Source organism: Rhipicephalus microplus, chromosome X, assembly GCF_043290135.1.
Source record: "Rhipicephalus microplus isolate Deutch F79 chromosome X, USDA_Rmic, whole genome shotgun sequence".
In the NCBI taxonomy this organism is placed as follows: domain Eukaryota; kingdom Metazoa; phylum Arthropoda; class Arachnida; order Ixodida; family Ixodidae; genus Rhipicephalus; species Rhipicephalus microplus.
The window spans coordinates 465,579,825-465,593,103 of record NC_134710.1 but is presented as its reverse complement, the minus strand read 5'-3'; the positions used below and the strand labels follow the sequence as shown (position 1 = coordinate 465,593,103).

The window sequence follows — 13,279 nt, the reverse complement described above, 5'->3', positions numbered from 1 at the left end:
ACGCAGGTGAACAAACATGCTTGATAAAGAAATGCTGATTCAGATTGCATCGCGACAGTAGGCGTTGCAAAAGAACCGGAACAGCGTGAAAGACATGTAGTAATGTGCAACAGCTCTAATAAAGCAATTTTACCCAAACGCAAGAACTGTTAAATCCCGCTGTCACTCTTCTTCCGTCTGCCGAAATAGCTCAGTTGGGAGAGCGTTAAAATGAACATCTAAAGGTCCTTGGCTCGATCCCGGGTTTCAGCGTCCAAAACACATTTTTAAATCTCTCGGTATACAAGTATTTCGCAATAATTCTAACGAGTGAAACGGTTACGCAGGTGAACACACCTGCTTGATAAAGAAATGCTGATTCAGATTGCATCGCGACAGTAGGCGTTGCAAAAGAACCGGAACAGCGGGAAAGACATGTAGTAATGTGCAACAGCTTTAATAAAGCAGTTTTACCGAAGCGCAAGAACTGCTAGATCCCGCTGTCACTCTTCTCCCGTCTGCTGAAATATCTCAGGGTGGAGAGCGTTAATCTGAACATATAAAGGTCCTTGGCTCGATCCCGGGTTTCAGCGTCCAACGCACTTTTTTGTTAAATCGGTCGGTATACAAGTATTTTGCAAGAATTCTAACGAGTGAAACGGTTACGCAGGTGAACACACCTGCTTGATAAAGGAATGCTGATTCAGATTGCATCGCGACAGTAGGCGTTGCAAAAGAACCGGAACAGCGTGAAAGACATGTAGTAATGTGCAACAGCTCTAATAAAGCCGTTTTACCGAAGCGCAAGAACTGCTAGATCCCGCTTTCACTCTTCTCCCGTCTGCTGAAATAGCTCAGTTGGGAGAGCATTAATCTGAACATATAAAGGTCCTTGGCTCGATCCCGGGTTTCAGCGTCCAAAGCACTTTTTTGTTAAATCTGTCGGTATACAAGTATTTTGCAAGAATTCCAACGAGTGAAACGGTTACGCAGCTGAACACACCTGCTTGATAAAGAAATGCTGATTCAGATTGCATCGCGACAGTAGGCGTTGCAAAAAAACCGGAACAGCGTGAAAGACATGTAGTAATGTGCAACAGCTCTAATAAAGCAGTTTTACCGAAGCGCAAGAACTGCTAGATCCCGCTGTCACTCTTCTTCCCATTGCTGAAATAGCTCAGTAGGGAGAGCGTTAATCTGAACACATAAAGGTCCTTCGCTCGATCCCGGGTTTCAGCGTCCAAAGCACGATTTGTTAAATCTGTCGGTATACAAGTATTTTGCAAGAATTCTAACGAGATAAACAGTTACGCAGGTGAACACACATGCTTGATAAAGAAATGCTGAATCAGATTGAATCGCGGCAGTAGGCATTGCAAAAAAACCGGAACAGCGTGAAAGACATGTAGTAATGTGCAACAGCTCTAATAAAGCAGTTTTACCGAAGCGCAAGAACTGCTAGATCCCGCTGTCACTCTTCTCCCGTCTGCTGAAATAGCTCAGTTGGGAGAGCATTAATCTGAACATATAAAGGTCCTTGTCTCGATCCCGGGTTTCGTCGTCCAAAGCACGATTTGTTAAATCTGTCGGTATACAAGTATTTTGCAAGAATTCTAACGAGTTAAACAGTTACGCAGGTGAACACACATGCTTGATAAAGAAATGCTGAATCAGATTGAATCGCGGCAGTAGGCATTGAAAAAGAACCAGAAAAGCGTGAAATACACGTAATAATGTGCAACAGCTCTAATAAAGCGGTTTTACCGAAGCGCAAGAACTGCTAGATCCCGCTGTCACTCTTCTTCCGATTGCTGAAATAGCTCAGTAGGGAGAGCGTTAATCTGAACACATAAAGGTCCTTCGCTCGATCCCGGGTTTCAGCGTCCAAAGCACGATTTGTTAAATCTGTCGGTATACAAGTATTTTGCAAGAATTCTAACGAGTTAAACAGTTACGCAGGTGAACACACCTGCTTGATAAAGAAATGCTGATTCAGATTGCATCGCGACAGTAGGCGTTGCAAAAGAACCAGAAAAGCGTGAAATACACGTAATAATGTGCAACAGCTCTAATAAAGCAGTTTTACCGAAGCGCAAGAACTGCTAGATCCCGCTGTCACTCTTCTCCCGTCTGCTGAAATAGCTCAGTTGGGAGAGCATTAATCTGAACATATAAAGGTCCTTGTCTCGATCCCGGGTTTCGTCGTCCAAAGCACGATTTGTTAAATCTGTCGGTATACAAGTATTTTGCAAGAATTCTAACGAGTTAAACAGTTACGCAGGTGAACACACATGCTTGATAAAGAAATGCTGAATCAGATTGAATCGCGGCAGTAGGCATTGCAAAAGAACCAGAAAAGCGTGAAATACACGTAATAATGTGCAACAGCTCTAATAAAGCGGTTTTACCGAAACGCAAGAACTCTTAAATCCCGCTGTCACTCTTCTCCCGTCTGCTGAAATATCTGAGTTGGGAGAGCGTTAATCTGAACATATAAAGGTCCTTGGCTCGATCGCGGGTTTCAGCGTCCAAAGCACTTTTTTGTTAAATCTGTCGGTATACAAGTATTTTGCAAGAATTATAACGAGTGAAACGGTTACGCAGGTGAACACACCTGCTTGATAAAGGAATGCTGATTCAGATTGCATCGCGACAGTAGGCGTTGCAAAAGAACCGGAACAGCGTGAAAGGCATGTAGTAATGTGCAACAGCTCTAATAAAGCAGTTTTACCGAAGCGCAAGAACTGCTAGATCCCGCTGTCACTCTTCTCCCGTCTGCTGAAATAGCTCAGTTGGGAGAGCGTTAAACTGAACATCTAAAGGTCCTTGGCTCGATCCCGGGTTCCAGCGTCCAAAGCACTTTTTTGTTAAATCTGTCGGTATACAAGTATTTTGCAAGAATTCTAACGAGTGAAACGGTTACGCAGCTGAACACACCTGCTTGATAAAGAAATGCTGATTCAGATTGCATCGCGACACTAGGCGTTGCAAAAGAACCGGAACAGCGTGAAAGACATGTAGTAATGTGCAACAGCTCTAATAAAGCAGTTCTACCGAAGCGCAAGAACTGCTAGATCCCGCTGTCCCACTTCTCCCGTCTGCTGAAATAGCTCAGTTGGGAGAGCGTTAATCTGAACATATAAAGGTCCTTAGCTCGATCCCGGGTTTCGTCGTCCAAAGCACGATTTGTTAAAAATGTCGGTATACAAGTATTTTGCAAGAATTCTAACGAGTTAAACAGTTACGCAGGTGAACACACATGCTTGATAAAGAAATGCTGATTCAGATTGCATGGCGGCAGTAGGCGTTCCAAAAGAACTGGAACCACGTGAAAGACATGTAGTAATGTGCAACAGCCCTAATAAAGCAGTTTTACCGAAACGCAAAAACTGTTAAATGTCGCCTTCACACTTCTCCCGTATGCCGAAATAGCTCAGTTCGGAGAGCGTTAGATTGAAAATCTAAAGGTCCTTGGCTCGATCCCGGGTTTCCGCGTCCAGAGCACTTTTTTTAAATCTCTCGGTATACAAGTATTTTGCAATACTTCTAACGAGTGAAACGGTTACGCAGGTGAACACACATGCTTGATAAAGAAATGCTGATTCAGATTGCATCGCGGCAGTAGGCGTTGCAAAAGAACCGGAACAGCGTGAAAGACATGTAATAATGTGCAACAGCTCTAATAAAGCGATTTTACCCAAACGCAAGAACTGTTAAATCCCGCTGTCACTCTTCTCCCGTCTGCCAAAATAGCTCAGTTGGGAGAGCGTTAAACTGAACTTAGATATCTAAAGGTCCTTGGCTCGATCCCGGGTTTCAGCGTTTAAAGCACTTTTTTGTTAAATCTGTCGGTATACAAGTATTTTGCAAGATCTCTAACGAGTAAAACGGTTGCGCAGGTGAACACACCTGCTTGATAAAGAAATGCTGATTCAGATTGCATCGCGACAGTAGGCCTTGCAAAAGAACCGGAACAGCGTGAAAGACATGAAGGAATGCGCAACAGCTCTAATAAAGCGATTTTACCCAAACGCAAGAACTGTTAAATTCCGCTGTCACTCTTCTCCCGTCTGCCGAAATAGCGCAGTTGGGAGAGTGTTAAACTGAACATCTAAAAGTCCTTGGCTCGATCCCGGGTTTCAGCGTCCAAAGCACTTTTTTGTTGAATCTGTCGGTACACAAGTATTTTGAAATAGTTCTAACGAGTGAAACGGTTACGCAGGTGAACACACATGCTTGATAAAGAAATGCTGATTCAGATTGCATCGCGGCAGTCGGCGTTGCAAAAGAACCGGAACAGCATGAAAGACATGTAGTAATGTGCAAAAGCTCTAAAAAAGCGGTTTAACCGAAGCGCAAGAACTGTTAGATCCCGCTGTTTCTCTTCTCCCGTCTGCTGAAATAGCCCAGTTGAGAGAGCGTTAAACTGAACATATAAAGGTCCTTATATCGACCCCGGGTTTTGGCGTTGAAAGCACGATTTGTTAAATCTGTCGGTATACAAGTATTTTGCAAAAATTCTAACGAGTGAAACGGTTACGCAGGTGAACACACATGCTTGATAAAGAAATGCTGATTCCGATTGCATGGCGGCAGTAGGCGTTGCAAAAGAACCGGAACCGCGTGAAAGACATGTAGTAATGCGCAACAGCCCTAATAATGCAGTTTTACCGAAACGCAAGAACTGTTAAATGCCGCTTTCACTCTTCTCCCGTATGCCGAAATAGCTCAGTTGGGAGAGCGTTAGACTGAAAATCTAAAGGTCCTTGGCTCGTTCCGGGTTTCGGCGTCCAGAGCACTTTTTTGTTAAATCTCTTGGTATACAAGTATTTTGCAATACTTCTAACGAGTGAAATGGTTACGCAGGTGAACACACATGCTTGATAAAGAAATGCTTGTTCAGATTGCATCGCGGAAGTAGGCGTTGCAAAAAAACCGGAACAGCGTGAAAGACATGTAATTTTGTGCAACAGCTCTAATAAAGCGATTTTACCCAAACGCAAGAACTGTTAAATCCCGCTGTCACTCTTCTCCCGTCTGCCGAAATAGCTCAGTTGGGAGAGCGTTAAACTGAACATCTAAAGGTTCTTGGCTGGATCCGGGTTTCGGCGTCCAAAGCACGATTTGTTAAATCCGTCGTTATACAAGTGTTTTGCAATAATTCTAACGAGTGAAACGGTTACGTAGGTAAACACACATGCTTGATAAAGAAATGCTGATTCAGATTGCATCGCGGGAGTAGGCATTGCGAAAGAACCGGAACAGCGTGAAAGACATGTAATAATTAGCAACAGCTTTAATAAAGCGGTTTTACCGAAGCGCAAGAACTGTTAGATCCCGCTGTATCTCTTCTCCCGTCTGCTGAAATAGCTCAGTTGGGAGAGCGTTAAACTGAACATATAAAGGTCCTTATATCGATCCCGGGTTTCGGCGTTCAAAGCACGATTTGTCAAATCTGCCGGTATACAAGTATTTTTCAATATTTCTAACGAGTGAAACGGTTACGCAGGTGAACACACATGCTTGATAAAGAAATGCTGATTCAGATTGCATGGCGGCAGTAGGCTTGCAAAAGAACCGGAACCGCGTGAAAGACATGTAGTAATGTGCAACAGCCCTAATAAAGCAGTTTTACTGAAACGCAACAACTGTTAAATGCCGCTTTCACTCTTCTCCCGTATGCCGAAATAGCTCAGTTCGGAGAGCATTAGACTGAAAATCTAAAGGTCCTTGGCTCGATCCCGGGTTTCGGCGTCCAGAGAACTTTTTGTTAAATCTCTCGGTATACAAGTATTTTTCAATATTTCTAACGAGTGAAACGGTTACGCAGGTGAACACACATGCTTGATAAAGAAATGCTGATTCAGATTGCATGGCGGCAGTAGGCTTGCAAAAGAACCGGAACCGCGTGAAAGACATGTAGTAATGTGCAACAGCCCTAATAAAGCAGTTTTACTGAAACGCAACAACTGTTAAATGCCGCTTTCACTCTTCTCCCGTATGCCGAAATAGCTCAGTTCGGAGAGCATTAGACTGAAAATCTAAAGGTCCTTGGCTCGATCCCGGGTTTCGGCGTCCAGAGAACTTTTTGTTAAATCTCTCGGTATACAAGTATTTTCCAATACTTCTAACGAGTGAAACGTTTACGCAGGTGAACACACATGCTTGATAAAGAAATGCTGATTCAGATTGCATCGCGGCAGTAGGCGTTGCAAAAGAACCGGAACAGCGTGAAATACACGTAATAATGTGCAACTGCTCTAATAAAGCGGTTTTACCGAAACGCAAGAACTCTTAAATCCCGCTGTCACTCTTCTCCCGTCTGCCGAAATAGCGCAGTTGGGAGAGCGTTAGACTGAAAATCTAAAGGTCCTTGACTCGATCCCGGGTTTCGGCGTCCAGAGCAATTTTTTGTTAAATCTCTCGGTATACAAGTATTTTGCAATACTTCTAACGAGTGAAACGGTTATGCAGGTGAACACACATGCTTGATAAAGAAATGCTGACTCAGATTGCATCGCGGGAGTAGGCATTGCAAAAGAACCAGAAAAGCGTAAAATACACGTAATAATGTGCAACAGCTCTAATAAAGCGGTTTTACCGAAACGCAAGAACTCTTAAATCCCGCTGTCACTCTTCTCCCGTCTGCCGAAATAGCGCAGTTGGGAGAGCGTTAGACTGAAAATCTAAAGGTCCTTGACTCGATCCCGGGTTTCGGCGTCCAGAGCAATTTTTTGTTAAATCTCTCGGTATACAAGTATTTTGCAATACTTCTAACGAGTGAAACGGTTATGCAGGTGAACACACATGCTTGATAAAGAAATGCTGACTCAGATTGCATCGCGGGAGTAGGCATTGCAAAAGAACCAGAAAAGCGTGAAATACACGTAATAATGTGCAACAGCTCTAATAAAGCGGTTTTACAGAAACGCAAGAACTCTTAAATCCCGCTGTCACTCTTCTCCCGTCTGCCGAAATAGCGCAGTTGGGAGAGCCTTAAACTGAACATCTAAAGGTCCTTGGCTCGATCCCAGGTTTCAGCGTCCAAAGCACATTTTTGTTAAATCTGTCGGTATACAAGTATTTTGCAATAATTCTAACGAGTGAAACGGTTACGCAGGTGAACACACCTGCTTGATAAAGAAATGCTGATTCAGATTGCATCGCGGCAGTAGGCGTTGCAAAAGAACCGGAACAGCATGAAAGACATGTAGTAATGTGCAAAATCTCTAATAAAGCGGTTTTACCGAAGCGCAAGAACTGCTAGATCCCGCTGTCACTCTTCTCCCGTCCGCTGAAATAGCTCAGTTGGGAGAGCATTAATCTGAACATATAAAGGTCCTTGGCTCGATCCCGGGTTTCAGCGTCCAAAGCACTTTTTTGTTAAATCTGTCGGTATACAAGTATTTTGCAAGAATTCCAACGAGTGAAACGGTTACGCAGCTGAACACACCTGCTTGATAAAGAAATGCTGATTCAGATTGCATCGCGACAGTAGGCGTTGCAAAAAAACCGGAACACGTGAAAGACATGTAGTAATGTGCAACAGCTCTAATAAAGCAGTTTTACCGAAGCGCAAGAACTGCTAGATCCCGCTGTCACTCTTCTTCCGATTGCTGAAATAGCTCGGTAGGGAGAGCGTTAATCTGAACACATAAAGGTCCTTCGCTCGATCCCGGGTTTCAGCGTCCAAAGCACTTTTTTGTTAAATCTCTCGGTATACAAGTATTTTGCAAGAATTCTAACGAGTGAAACGGTTAAGCAGGTGAACACACCTGCTTGATAAAGAAATGCTGATTCAGATTGCATCGCGACAGTAGGCGTTGCAAAAGAACCGGAACAGCGTGAAAGACATGTAGTAATGTGCAACAGCTCTAATAAAGCCGTTTTACCGAAGCGCAAGAACTGCTAGATCCCGCTTTCACTCTTCTCCCGTCTGCTGAAATAGCTCAGTTGGGAGAGCATTAATCTGAACATATAAAGGTCCTTGTCTCGATCCCGGGTTTCGTCGTCCAAAGCACGATTTGTTAGATCTGTCGGTATACAAGTATTTTGCAAGAATTCTAACGAGTTAAACAGTTACGCAGGTGAACACACATGCTTGATAAAGAAATGCTGAATCAGATTGAATCGCGGCAGTAGGCATTGCAAAAGAACCAGAAAAGCGTGAAATACACGTAATAATGTGCAACAGCTCTAATAAAGCGGTTTTACCGAAACGCAAGAACTCTTAAATCCCGCTGTCACTCTTCTCCCGTCTGCTGAAATATCTGAGTTGGGAGAGCGTTAATCTGAACATATAAAGGTCCTTGGCTCGATCCCGGGTTTCAGCGTCCAAAGAACTTTTTTGTTAAATCTGTCGGTATACAAGTATTTTGCAAGAATTCTAACGAGTGAAACGGTTACGCAGGTGAAAACACCTGCTTGATAAAGGAATGCTGATTCAGATTGCATCGCGACAGTAGGCGTTGCAAACGAACCGGAACAGCGTGAAAGGCATGTAGTAATGTGCAACAGCTCTAATAAAGCAGTTTTACCGAAGCGCAAGAACTGCTAGATCCCGCTGTCACTCTTCTCCCGTCTGCTGAAATAGCTCAGTTGGGAGAGCGTTAAACTGAACATCTGAAGGTCCTTGGCTCGATCCCGGGTTTCAGCGTCCAAAGCACTTTTTTGTTAAATCTGTCGGTATACAAGTATTTTGCAAGAATTCTAACGAGTGAAACGGTTACGCAGCTGAACACACCTGCTTGATAAAGAAATGCTGATTCAGATTGCATCGCGACACTAGGCGTTGCAAAAGAACCGGAACAGCGTGAAATACATGTAGTAATGTGCAACAGCTCTAATAAAGCAGTTCTACCGAAGCGCAAGAACTGCTAGATCCCGCTGTCACACTTCTCCCGTCTGCTGAAATAGCTCAGTTGGGAGAGCGTTAATCTTAACATATAAAGGTCCTTGGCTCGATCCCGGGTTTCGTCGTCCAAAGCACGATTTGTTAAATCTGTCGGTATACAAGTATTTTGCAAAAATTCTAACGAGTTACACAGTTACGCAGGTGAACACACATGCTTCATAAAGAAATGCTGATTCAGATTGCATCGCCACAGTAGGCGTTGCAAAAGAACCGGAACAGCGTGAAAGACATGTAGTAATGTGCAACAGCTCTAATAAAGAAATTTACCCAAACGCAAGAACTGTTAAATCCCGCTGTCACTCTTCTTCCGTCTGCCGAAACAGCTCAGTTGGGAGAGCGTTAAAATGAACATATAAAGGTCCTTGGCTCGATCCCGGGTTTCAGCGTCCAACGCACTTTTTTGTTGAATCTGTCGGTATACAAGTATTTTGCAAGAATTCTAACGAGTGCAACGGTTACGCAGGTGAACACACCTGCTTGATAAAGGAATGCTGATTCAGATTTCATCGCGACAGTAATCCTTGCAAAAGAACCGGAACAGCGAGAAAGGCATGTAGTAATGCGCAACAGCTCTAATAAAGCCGTTTTACCGAAGCGCAAGAACTGCTAGATCCCGCTTTCACTCTTCTCCCGTCTGCTGAAATAGCTCAGTAGGGAGAGCGTTAATCTGAACATATAGGGGTCCTTGGTTCGATCCCGGGTTTCGTCGTCCAAAGCACGATTTGTTAAATCTGTCGGTATACAAGTATTTTGCAAGAATTCTAACGAGAATTCTACACAGTTACGCAGGTGAACACACATGCTTGATAAAGAAATGCTGATTCAGATTGCATCGCGACAGTAGGCGTTGCAAAAGAACCGGAACAGCGTGAAAGACATGTAGTAATGTGCAACAGCTCTAATAAAGCAATTTTACCCAAACGCAAGAACTGTTAAATCCCGCTGTCACTCTTCTTCCGTCTGCCGAAATAGCTCAGTTGGGAGAGCGTTAAAATGAACATCTAAAGGTCCTTGGCTCGATCCCGGGTTTCAGCGTCCAAAACACATTTTTAAATCTCTTGGTATACAAGTATTTCGCAATAATTCTAACGAGTGAAACGGTTACGCAGGTGAACACACCTGCTTGATAAAGAAATGCTGATTCAGATTGCATCGCGACAGTAGGCGTTGCAAAAGAACCGGAACAGCGTGAAAGACATGTAGTAATGTGCAACAGCTCTAATAAAGCCGTTTTACCGAAGCGCAAGAACTGCTAGATCCCGCTTTCACTCTTCTCCCGTCTGCTGAAATAGCTCAGTTGGGAGAGCATTAATCTGAACATATAAAGGTCCTTGTCTCGATCCCGGGTTTCGTCGTCCAAAGCACGATTTGGTAAATCTGTCGGTATACAAGAATTTTGCAAGAATTCTAACGAGTTAAACAGTTACGCAGGTGAAGACACATGCTTGATAAAGAAATGCTGAATCAGATTGAATCGCGGCAGTAGGCGTTGCAAAAGAACCAGAACCGCGTGAAAGACATGTAGTGAATGTGCACTAATAAAGCAGTTTTACTGAAACGCAAGAACTGTTAAATGCCGCTTTCACTCTTCTCCCGTATGCCGAAATAGCTCAGTTCGGAGAGCGTTAGACTGAAAATCTAAAGGTCCTTGGCTCGATCCCGGGTTTCGGCGTCCAGAGAACTTTTTGTTAAATCTCTCGGTATACAAGTATTTTGCAAAAATTCTAACGAGTTACACAGTTACGCAGGTGAACACACATGCTTCATAAAGAAATGCTGATTCAGATTGCATCGCCACAGTAGGCGTTGCAAAAGAACCGGAACAGCGTGAAAGACATGTAGTAATGTGCAACAGCTCTAATAAAGAAATTTACCCAAACGCAAGAACTGTTAAATCCCGCTGTCACTCTTCTCCCGTCTGCCGAAATAGCTCAGTTGGGAGAGCGTTAAAATGAACATATAAAGGTCCTTGGCTCGATCCCGGGTTTCAGCGTCCAACGCACTTTTTTGTTGAATCTGTCGGTATACAAGTATTTTGCAAGAATTCTAACGAGTGAAACGGTTACGTAGGTAAACACACCTGCTTGATAAAGAAATGCTGATTCAGATTGCATCGCGGCAGTAGGTGTTGCAAAAGAACCGGAACAGCATGAAAGACATGTAGTAATGTGCAAAATCTCTAATAAAGCGGTTTTACCGAAGCGCAAGAACTGCTAGATCCCGCTGTCACTCTTCTCCCGTCTGCCGAAATAGCTCAGTTGGGAGAGCATTAATCTGAACATATAAAGGTCCTTGGCTCGATCCCGGGTTTCAGCGTCCAAAGCACTTTTTTGTTAAATCTGTCGGTATACAAGTATTTTGCAAGAATTCCAACGAGTGAAACGGTTACGCAGCTGAACACACCTGCTTGATAAAGAAATGCTGATTCAGATTGCATCGCGACAGTAGGCGTTGCAAAAAAACCGGAACAGCGTGAAAGACATGTAGTAATGTGCAACAGCTCTAATAAAGCAGTTTTACCGAAGCGCAAGAACTGCTAGATCCCGCTGTCACTCTTCTTCCGATTGCTGAAATAGCTCAGTAGGGAGAGCGTTAATCTGAACACATAAAGGTGGTCCTTGGCTCGATCCCGGGTTTCAGCGTCCAACGCACTTTTTTGTTGAATCTGTCGGTATACAAGTATTTTGCAAGAATTCTAACGAGTGAAACGGTTACGCAGGTGAACACACCTGCTTGATAAAGGAATGCTGATTCAGATTTCATCGCGACAGTAGGCGTTGCAAAAGAACCGGAACAGCGAGAAAGGCATGTAGTAATGCGCAACAGCTCTAATAAAGCAGTTTTACCGAAGCGCAAGAACTGCTATATCCCGCTGTCACTCTTCTCCCGTCTGCTGAAATAGCTCAGTTGGGAGAGCGTTAAAATGAACATCTAAAGGTCCTTGGCTCGATCCCGGGTTTCAGCGTCCAAAACACATTTTTAAATCTCTCGGTATACAAGTATTTCGCAATAATTCTAACGAGTGAAACGGTTACGCAGGTGAACACACCTGCTTGATAAAGAAATGGTGATTCAGATTGCATTGCGACAGTAGGCGTTGCAAAAAAACCGGAACAGCGTGAAAGACATGTAGTAATGTGCAACAGCTCTAATAAAGCAGTTTTACCGAAGCGCAAGAACTGCTAGATCCCGCTGTCACTCTTCTTCCGATAGCTGAAATAGCTCAGTAGGGAGAGCGTTAATCTGAACATATAAAGGTCCTTGGCTCGATCCCGGGTTTCAGTGCCCAAAGCACGATTTGTTAAATCTGTCGGGATACAAGTATTTTGCAAAAATTCTAACGAGTTACACAGTTACGCAGGTGAACACACATGCTTCATAAAGAAATGCTGATTCAGATTGCATCGCCACAGTAGGCGTTGCAAAAGAACCGGAACAGCGTGAAAGACATGTAGTAATGTGCAACAGCTCTAATAAAGAAATTTACCCAAACGCTAGAACTGTTAAATCCCGCTGTCACTCTTCTCCCGTCTGCCGAAATAGCTCAGTTGGGAGAGCGTTAAAATGAACATATAAAGGTCCTTGGCTCGATCCCGGGTTTCAGCGTCCAACGCACTTTTTTGTTGAATCTGTCGGTATACAAGTATTTTGCAAGAATTCTAACGAGTGAAACGGTTACGCAGGTGAACACACCTGCTTGATAAAGGAATGCTGATTCAGATTTCATCGCGACAGTAGGCGTTGCAAAAGAACCGGAACAGCGAGAAAGGCATGTAGTAATGCGCAACAGCTCTAATAAAGCCGTTTTACCGAAGCGCAAGAACTGCTAGATCCCGCTTTCACTCTTCTCCCGTCTGCTGAAATAGCTCAGTAGGGAGAGCGTTAATCTGAACATATATGGGTCCTTGGCTCGATCCCGGGTTTCGTCGTCCAAAGCACGATTTGTTAAATCTGTCGGTATACAAGTATTTTGCAAGAATTCTAACGAGAATTCTACACAGTTACGCAGGTGAACACACATGCTTGATAAAGAAATGCTGATTCAGATTGCATCGCGACAGTAGGCGTTGCAAAAGAACCGGAACAGCGTGAAAGACATGTAGTAATGTGCAACAGCTCTAATAAAGCAATTTTACCCAAACGCAAGAACTGTTAAATCCCGCTGTAACTCTTCTTCCGTCTGCCGAAATAGCTCAGTTGGGAGAGCGTTAAAATGAACATCTAAAGGTCCTTGGCTCGATCCCGGGTTTCAGCGTCCAAAACACATTTTTAAATCTCTTGGTATACAAGTATTTCGCAATAATTCTAACGAGTGAAACGGTTACGCAGGTGAACACACCTGCTTGATAAAGAAATGCTGATTCAGATTGCATCGCGACAGTAGGC

General features: G+C 43.7%; 9 non-coding genes across 9 annotated transcripts; all 9 read left to right on the top strand.

The window, feature by feature from the left end:
* Window positions 1-2,756: 2,756 nt before the first annotated feature.
* On the top strand, window positions 2,757-2,829 carry TRNAF-GAA (transfer RNA phenylalanine (anticodon GAA)). The gene has a single exon. It is a non-coding gene; the product is annotated as a tRNA-Phe (tRNA).
* A 572-nt stretch (window positions 2,830-3,401) lies between these two features.
* TRNAF-GAA (transfer RNA phenylalanine (anticodon GAA)) lies at window positions 3,402-3,474 on the top strand. Its single transcript has one exon. It is a non-coding gene; the product is annotated as a tRNA-Phe (tRNA).
* Window positions 3,475-4,696: 1,222 nt separating this feature from the next.
* Window positions 4,697-4,768, top strand: TRNAF-GAA (transfer RNA phenylalanine (anticodon GAA)). Its single transcript has one exon. It is a non-coding gene; the product is annotated as a tRNA-Phe (tRNA).
* Window positions 4,769-5,660: 892 nt separating this feature from the next.
* Window positions 5,661-5,733, top strand: TRNAF-GAA (transfer RNA phenylalanine (anticodon GAA)). Its single transcript has one exon. It is a non-coding gene; the product is annotated as a tRNA-Phe (tRNA).
* A 248-nt stretch (window positions 5,734-5,981) lies between these two features.
* TRNAF-GAA (transfer RNA phenylalanine (anticodon GAA)) lies at window positions 5,982-6,054 on the top strand. The gene has a single exon. It is a non-coding gene; the product is annotated as a tRNA-Phe (tRNA).
* Window positions 6,055-6,303: 249 nt separating this feature from the next.
* TRNAF-GAA (transfer RNA phenylalanine (anticodon GAA)) lies at window positions 6,304-6,376 on the top strand. The gene has a single exon. It is a non-coding gene; the product is annotated as a tRNA-Phe (tRNA).
* A 250-nt stretch (window positions 6,377-6,626) lies between these two features.
* On the top strand, window positions 6,627-6,699 carry TRNAF-GAA (transfer RNA phenylalanine (anticodon GAA)). The gene has a single exon. It is a non-coding gene; the product is annotated as a tRNA-Phe (tRNA).
* Window positions 6,700-8,562: 1,863 nt separating this feature from the next.
* TRNAF-GAA (transfer RNA phenylalanine (anticodon GAA)) lies at window positions 8,563-8,635 on the top strand. The gene has a single exon. It is a non-coding gene; the product is annotated as a tRNA-Phe (tRNA).
* A 1,857-nt stretch (window positions 8,636-10,492) lies between these two features.
* TRNAF-GAA (transfer RNA phenylalanine (anticodon GAA)) lies at window positions 10,493-10,565 on the top strand. Its single transcript has one exon. It is a non-coding gene; the product is annotated as a tRNA-Phe (tRNA).
* Window positions 10,566-13,279: the final 2,714 nt, after the last annotated feature.